This window comes from Peromyscus eremicus, chromosome 8b, assembly GCF_949786415.1.
Source record: "Peromyscus eremicus chromosome 8b, PerEre_H2_v1, whole genome shotgun sequence".
Lineage (NCBI taxonomy): Eukaryota > Metazoa > Chordata > Mammalia > Rodentia > Cricetidae > Peromyscus > Peromyscus eremicus.
Genome location: NC_081424.1, coordinates 37709821 through 37718094, shown reverse-complemented (window position 1 = coordinate 37718094; position 8274 = coordinate 37709821).

The following is an 8274-nucleotide window of genomic DNA, read 5'->3' as shown; positions in this document are numbered from 1 at the left end:
GAGAGTGAGTCACTAAATAGACCACTAGACAAAGACAAGTAGTAGCTGTATGGACGAGCAGCACAGATGTCAGTCACTGAGAGGGAATGACAGGTCTGAACAGAGTTGAAGGGTCAGGAGAGATTTAATGTCTGAGGAAATGACAAACTGAGCTGGAGAGATGGCTCAGAGGTTAAGAGCACTGACTGCTCTTCCAGAGGATCTGGGTTCGATTCCCAGCACCCACATGGCAGGTCACAACTGTCTGTAATTCCAGTTCCAGGGGACCTGACACCCATGGCAAAAACACCAGTGTACATAAAACACACACACACCACACACACCACACACACGCACACGCACACACACACACACACATGCACAGGCACACATGAACACACACACACACGAACAACAAACACACAGAAAAGACACTCTGGGAAACACAAGGGGATTTGGGAAGAGAAGCTGGTCTCTCTTTGAAGGCTGCGGGGTTTTAAGGGTCTCCGAAGGGGGGGTTTCCAACCAATTTAGGGTTGGTCAGTTTGAACAAAGAAAGAGAGGAGGCTGGTAAATCCACAAGTTTTGGGCTAAACACATCCTGGTCTGGTCTTGAATTTGTCAGACAGCCTGGGGACCCTAGTAGTAGGAGAAAAATCCCACCAGGCCTTTGTTAGAAGCTTCCAGGTTTTTGTCTCAGTTCAGGAAGGTGAGGAAGAAGCCAGCCATCTTGGAAACTCACCATTTTTATTATCTAGTCGTGGTCCCGCTCCCCATTGTAAGCGGTTTCTTAAGGGACAACTTTATACAAGTCAGAAAATCATGGAGCCATAACAAATAATTCTTTTTGAATTCTCTAGGCTCCTTCTGACCCCACACGTTTCTGTCACAGTGCCACGTTTCACATTCTGTCCATTTGGCCTGACACCAAGGTTGGCACGGTGCAAAGTGTATCGTGTGGATTTGACTCTGGCCCTCTAGGAAATGTAAACAAGGGGGTCTGCCCTGTCCAGAGTGCGTAGGGCATAAAAGAGAGCAGCCTAAAAATGCTTGAGTTTAGGGATGGATATTTGATGCTGCGGTGTGAATGAGCTCAGGACAAGCATGTTTCATTAGGAGTATGCATTTGTTGTGGAGAATGGAGGTCATGGTCAGGGAGACCCCATCTAGACAGGGTGGAGGGGGATTTTTCTAGTCCTTCTTTGATCACTGTGGGAATCTTCTGAACCCTCTCTCTCTCTCTCTCTCTCTCTCTCTCTCTCTCTCTCTCTCTCTCTCTCTCTCTCCATTTGCATAGACCTGAGAAGAATTTGCAAGGGGGGCTGCTGAAAAGCAGTCTTCTGCCCCAAGACTTCCTAATGACCCCCTTCGCCACTGTGGTGTTTTTAGCACATTCTACACATTTGTGGTCTCTATGAATGAAGCATTCAGGTTGCCATTCAACACGTCTGGTTTGGGGTGCATTCTAAGTCCAATTATACAAGAAGCTATTTGTAGCGGTCAGCAGCTGCAAAATGAAGAGGCTTTTTTTTTTTTCCTTTGAGGGTGTGTGTGTGTGTGTGTGTGTGTGTGTGTGTGTGTGTGTGTGAAATGCAATCTCAATGAAGCTAAAAGTTCAGAACGCAGAGTTATCCTGTTGAGCAGTTGGACTTGTAGCTGAGATCGGGGGTTACCCAGGGAAGAGGTGCCATTTACATTATTACTAACATGGAACGTCCTGATGAAGTGTGATTTGCATAGTCGCCCTGGAATTTATTCTGACGATGAATGTGATATACGGTCCGGAGTCTGTGGCGGATTCTGCCATCCAGTGGGGTGCCATTGGTGAGTACATGTCTCTCCAGCTGAAATAATTAAATGTCAATCAGATTAGAGGCGATTGTTTATAGATACCTAGCAAGGGTGGGAGAGTACAAGCATTTTAAACCACACCGATAGCTGGAGAATATGACTAAACGGACTTTGCAAATGAAAATTGATTGTGATGGTTTTATAACTATCTCTTGCTGAGGAGCCAACCCAGAGCTCTGTGTTTTTATCATGTAGTGATTTCTATGGCATGCTGCATTCAGAGAGACGGGTGTCTCAGACCCACTGAGAAAATGAAGGTCCAGCTAACCCTTTAAGATAGTATCGAAGCGATTTGTGAGAACTATTTGGTACTGTAAGATCCTACTTTATTTTCTTCCTAAATGTCTGTGGATTGTTTGTTTGGGCCAGGTTCTCACTATTAGCCCAGCTGACCTGGAGCTCACTGTATGAGTCAGGCCTCCTGCTTCTGCCTACCAAGTGCTGGGATTGCTGGAGAATACCACCAGGCCCAGCTCACTATATATCTTAGTTTCCTTTTTATTCTGGTTCTAGGGTTGATTGTTTCTCTTAACTGTTAACTAAATTCTTTTAAAATTTTTCTAATTATGTGTGTATGTGTGTGTGTATTTATGTATTTGTGTGTTTATAGGCCAGAGTGCTGCACTTGATCACTTTTTGAATTATTATTTTTTATGTATATAGGTGTTTTGCTCGAATGTATGTCTGTGAGCCTTGTGCATACCTGATACCCCTCTACCCCATCCCAAGGCCAGGATAGGGCACTAGGTCCTTTGTCAGTGGAGTTAGATGATTATGAGCCACAGTGTGGGTGCTAGGAAGAAAACCGGGGTTCTCTGGAAGAACATCCTGAGCCATCTATCCAGACCCTACCTTATTATTTTTTGAGATAGTGCCTCTCACTGACCTGATTTGGCTACACTGGCTGACCAGTAAGGTCCAGGGATCCCTTTGTCTCTGCCTTCGTAGATTGTAGGTGTCCGTCCACAGCTGTGCCTAGCTTTTAGCTAAAAGGGTCCTGGGATCCAAACTCAAGCCTTTGTGCTTATATGGTCGACACTTTACCAACTGAACCATCTCCCCAGCTCACTGTTGGTTAAATTCCTCAAATGATTTTTTTTTCACATTCCCCCCTTTTTTTTTCATAGTGGAAGACAGAGAGCAGGTGGCTTAGTTCTGTAACCTAGCACTTGGGAGCCTGAAACGGGGAGATCTTAAGTTACAGCCAGATGAGGCTAATTACCGAGACCTTGTCTCCAAAGAGGAAAGGGAAAGAGATGAATAAAATTATGATCCAGATTATGAACTGGCCACATTTTTACACTCTAAGCTTCAGATTTGACCATAAGTTAAACATATTATTAGGTACATCAATCTTGCCTATGATGACTTTATTTGCTAAGTAGGGGGAAATACCATTATTATTATTATTATTATTATTATTATTATTATTATTATTATTTTCTGCTTCGAGTTTTGAGCTGCCGTGATACCAAGGGGGAGGGGCCAAGCATAGCATTTTGAGAGTCATGACAATTACCTAACATAAGCAATATTTTTTGATTGTCACTTTGAGAGGGTTCTGTAATCAACATAGCCCCCTCCTCCTTCCAGCTGTGCCCTTATTATATTGCCCTCTCCTAACAGGGAGGGCCAACAGCGTGGTGGTCCTGCTGCTGTGTCAACTCAGAAATCTACCTTTTGAAGTCAAGCTTAGTACCAAGTTACACAGATTCAGAGATGCTGGACCATCCATCTCCACTCAGTGCTGTCTTGAGTCTTGTCACTCCCCTTTGTTGTTTATTTATGGCAGATGGTTAGCTGTACAAGTTGCAAAGAAAAGTCAGTGAAGGACTCTTGAAAGTTTGAGGCTTTGGAAAGGTTTTATTTGTTTAATCGTTGGCTGGCTGGCTAATGCATGCCCTCCGCAGTCCAGATGAATTCCAAATGTCTGCTGGGCTGCTGCTCTTCGCCCTGAATCTTACCTCCAGTGGCTTTGTGAAGCCTCTGTAGCCCTTGCATGTAATAAGGGGCTATGGATTCCGTTTGAAGAATTCTGCTCCTGTCTCTCCACCGATGTAGGAAAATGCAAATAAAAAAAAAGAAGCGAAGCTCCACACTGATCAGACGCACATTATCTTTGCCTAGATGAACCTTTTTCATTACTAAAAAACCAGATACAGTGGGACTTGTTAACTGTAGGTACTGTCAGTTCATCAGCAAACCAAAATAGCTCATTTTAACCCCCTCTCCCCAACAGGGTCGTTTAGCGTGTGAACCAGCAGGTCTCTTTGCAAGAGCAGTTGAGCACACCAGCTTATTAATTGCAGTATTCATCAAAACCATATGTGCAACGATATAAGGAATCACAAGAAAAAGAGAAAAGGAAGCCGCAGTGGCTGGGCAACTCAGCAGAACACAGGTTCATAAGGGATCCGTCCACTGCTTGCTGACTTCTCAGCTGCAGAGGGCTGGGGGAATAGTTGAGGGACAGAGCCCTTGTTTCGTATGCTTGAGGAACTGAATAGCATCCTAAGCATCACCAAAAGCCACCATTCCAGGGTCCTTTAAGTGTTAACGCTTACTGGTCATTGATTGTGAAGAGATGGGACAGTGAGACATCTGACCCCCCCCCCCCCCGGTCACTTCAACTACTTTTCCTATTCTTTTGGTTTTTCGAGACAGGGTTTCTCTGTGTAGCTTTGCGCCTTTTCCTGGAACTCACTTGGTAGCCCAGGCTGGCCTCGAACTCACAGAGATCCGCCTGGCTCTGCCTCCCGAGTACTGGGATTAAAGGCGTGCGCCACCACCGCCCGGCTACTTTTCCTATTCTTGAGCAGTGTTTCAGAACCATCTTCAAAGGAGAACTCTTCTTAGGACCCCATTGTTGAAAACTGAATGTAATGGTGCATGCCATGAATCCCAGCACTCCGGAGGCAGAGGCAGGTGGATCTTGGCCAGCCTAGTCTATAGAGTGAGCTCTAGGATTGCTAGGGCTACACTGAGGAACCCTGACTTGAAAAACAAACAAACAAACAAACAAACAAAAAGACCGCATTGTTGGGACTGGGAATGTGGCTGAGTGAGTAGGGTGCTTGTCACCCAAGAATGTGGGGGACATGAGTTTGTATCCCTACCTGATATGGCGCTTCTTTCACTGGGCTTGGTTGCAGGTAGTATTTAGTTTATGAATATCCATAAGTCTCTCTGGAAGTACAGTATCAGTCTTATTCAAATTCAATCTCAAAGGGCACAGAACGTATAGAAGATCTTCACCCATGGAGGAAGACAAGCAATTCTTCTGAAGGCAGAGGAAAGCTGGAGCCAAGGCTGTCCCAGGTCATTGTCACACCCGGCTTCAGCAGGTGTCCTGTAGGTGGCGACGTCCTATCTTCATTTTGTCAGTGTCTCTGGTAGTTGTGTTGTTGTTGATCTTTTTTAAGAAGTCTTTCTCTGCCCCTCCTCTCTTCCCTGTTGTCAAAATTCTTTTCAAGTATAGATTCCTTGTAGGTTTGGTGGCACCATCAATTAAGCAGGTGCTTAATATTACCCAGTTTTAGCTAATCACATGCCACTTTTCAATTAGGTATCTATTAGACTCTGTCTTTTTATTCCACGTTGAGATTTTTCTTTTTGCTCCCCAAAGATTTTACCAAAGAGTGACATCATTTTTTTTCCAGATTTTAAAATTCATCTCCCTTAAATTATTTTTCATTCTTAGTATGCAATTACGTTAAATTTAAATAGTACAAAAAGCATATTTTAATTTTTAAGTCTTGAAAGTGATTCTCTTCTCTGAGATACACCATAGCAGTAAGACCCTTAATATGTGTTCAGACAGTAAAGTGAATTAACTTTGCAATTAGGCTCATTAATATGCAGCTCTGCTCACATACATTGTTTCTCTCCTTCAATGAGCCTGTATATAGGCTTTGTAGAATGAATTGGCGTATCAATGCTGCTTGGATACAAGGATATGAGCCATACAGCATGGTGAAGAATAATTGACTCATACATACAAAAGGAGCCACAGTTAATGAAATGGTCCATTCTCTTTCTATAAGGCACACCTTGTTCTTTTTTTTTTTAAATCATTTTATTTAAATTTTTTATGTTTTTTTATATACTGTGCATGAGTGTTTTGACTGTATGTATGCACATGCACCACATATGTGTCCTCCTGCCTGGCGCCCTCCGAGGTCAGCATCAGCTCGCCTGGATCTGGACGTAAGGATAGTTGACAAGCTACCGTGTGGGTGCTGGGAACCAAATTCGGGTCTTCCACAGGAACAGGAAGCGCTCTTAACCACTGAGCCATCTCTCCAGCTTGCTTTTCCTTCAAGCTGTCCTTGAAGGAAAATGACATATTTTTAAAATAAAGTTATTAAAGCTTCGTCAAGGAGCGCCTCGGGAAGATTAAGCTTTGGCCATTACTTGAACAGTGAACGGTGACATGCCCAGCCGTAGGTCAGGGATCATGCATCTAGGGAGGTTATGAGGTAGCCTGTGAAAGATGTTGAGGGAAGAAATGAGAGTGGATTCCACAGCCTCCTGGCCCCTTCTTAACACAAGCAGCACATAGGATACTGTAAACTAGAGACAAGATACTCAGTTCAGCTGGGAGTAACCCTCTGCTGCCCTTCGGTCTCCTTATTTCAGTAGCAAGAAGACTTGAGGCTCCTCTTGGCTCTTTCCTACTCTGACTCTAGGTGCCTCTGAAAGCTCTGTTGGACTTCCCAGGCAGGGTCCTTACACACAGTTAACTCCAGGCTTGCTGCTTCCAAAGCTGCCTCCTGTGGGCCACACTTCACTTTTATCATCTCGGGATAGCCCCTGATGGCCCTGCCCTGTGCTGGGGAGACTTTGCACCCTTGCAGGCCAGCTGAACTTTGAATGTTCAGCGTCAGTGTGGGGGTTCTTTTTCTCTTCCTGAAGCATGTTTTCTGTCTGCCTCGTCTTTCATTTGCTCGCTGTTTGTCACATGACTGTTGTGGCTTGCCTAAACTAGTCATGGTATAGCAGGCATTGTGAAATGGGGCTGAGCAGATGGGAGCGGCGGGATTAGGTTCAATTATTAACCAGGGTCCACATGCAGAGTGGAGGGGCTTTCTCAGCATCCACATTAACTGGCAGAATGGAGGGCAGATCAGGTTCCCTCTAAAGAAAGGATGTGTTATCATCTCTGAAGGGTTCCCTTTCTGCCTCTCACCACCTCCAACATATACTGGTAAAAGGGGGTTTCCAGTCGTCCTCTGCAATATGTCATGGGCACGTCATTAAAGATTAATTTGGAAACAGAAGAACATATCACTGTGAAGTTTCGGAGTATTTATGAATTTAAATGTGCTTTGTGAAATAACATTAGTTATTAGCTCAAATAATTCTGCATGAAGGTTTTTCACGTGGTTTCATTCTGGGAACAGTATCCCTGAGATACTACCTTTTATATGTATGTGTGTGTGAAGTAAATTATGTTAACTTTAGCGTTTTCTGCAATCTCTTGCCAAGTATGCACATATAATTTAATTTAATTGACCTAGAAGGCTTATATTGTATGATGTTTTTCAGATTGCCTAATGAGCCCCAAAAACATATTGGATGAACATTTCTAAGGGCTTTAGGTTATGTTTTAACCATATATAAAGGTAATGAGTAAGTCTAAAGTAGTTGTGTGTCGTCTTCTCATTTTTGAAAAAAAATGTTTACTTTCCTATGTTTGAGTATTTTGCCTACATGTATGTATGTGTGCTATATGCATGTAGTGCCTGAGGAGGCCAAAAGAGTGTGGCAGATCCCTGGAGCTGGAGTTACAGACAGTTGTGAACTGCCATGTGGGTGCCGGGAATCAAATCCCGGTCCTCTGTAAGAGCAGCCAATGCTCTTAACTGCTGAGCCATCTCTCCAGTCTCTATTTTTTCTAATTTAGATGTTAAACTTGAGTTTTAAAAATAGCCTTAAGGCTAGCAAATATTAAACCCACTACTTATGGATAAGGTTGGGCTGAGGAATGTTCTATTTAAGGAGCTGAAGTTTTCTGAGATGTGTTATATTTATATTTATCTTGTGCTGCTTAACTCTAACCAGAAATGTATGTTATGTATGATGTTTTTTCTTCCATCTTCCTTTCCTTTCTTTTCCAACCAAGTCAAACACAGTACTCTTCGGTAATTATATATTTTATTTTCAATTGATGAAGATTTCAAAGTGTGTGTGTGTGTGTGTGTGTGTATAATATGAGACAGTTAAGTCTAATTGCTGCCTGTAACTCCTGTGTATAACATTTGAAAATGTCCCCTTTTAATCAATATTGTTTAACAGTATGAAAATTCCGGGATTGAAAAGACTTCTACTCCCCCACTGTATTTAATATACCAAGGAGTTGACATATTATGAAAATGGGGATGGGGAAGTAAGGGGGTAGAGGCCCTGTGGGGAGTTCTGGAAGCTTCCATGGCTTTGCTGTTA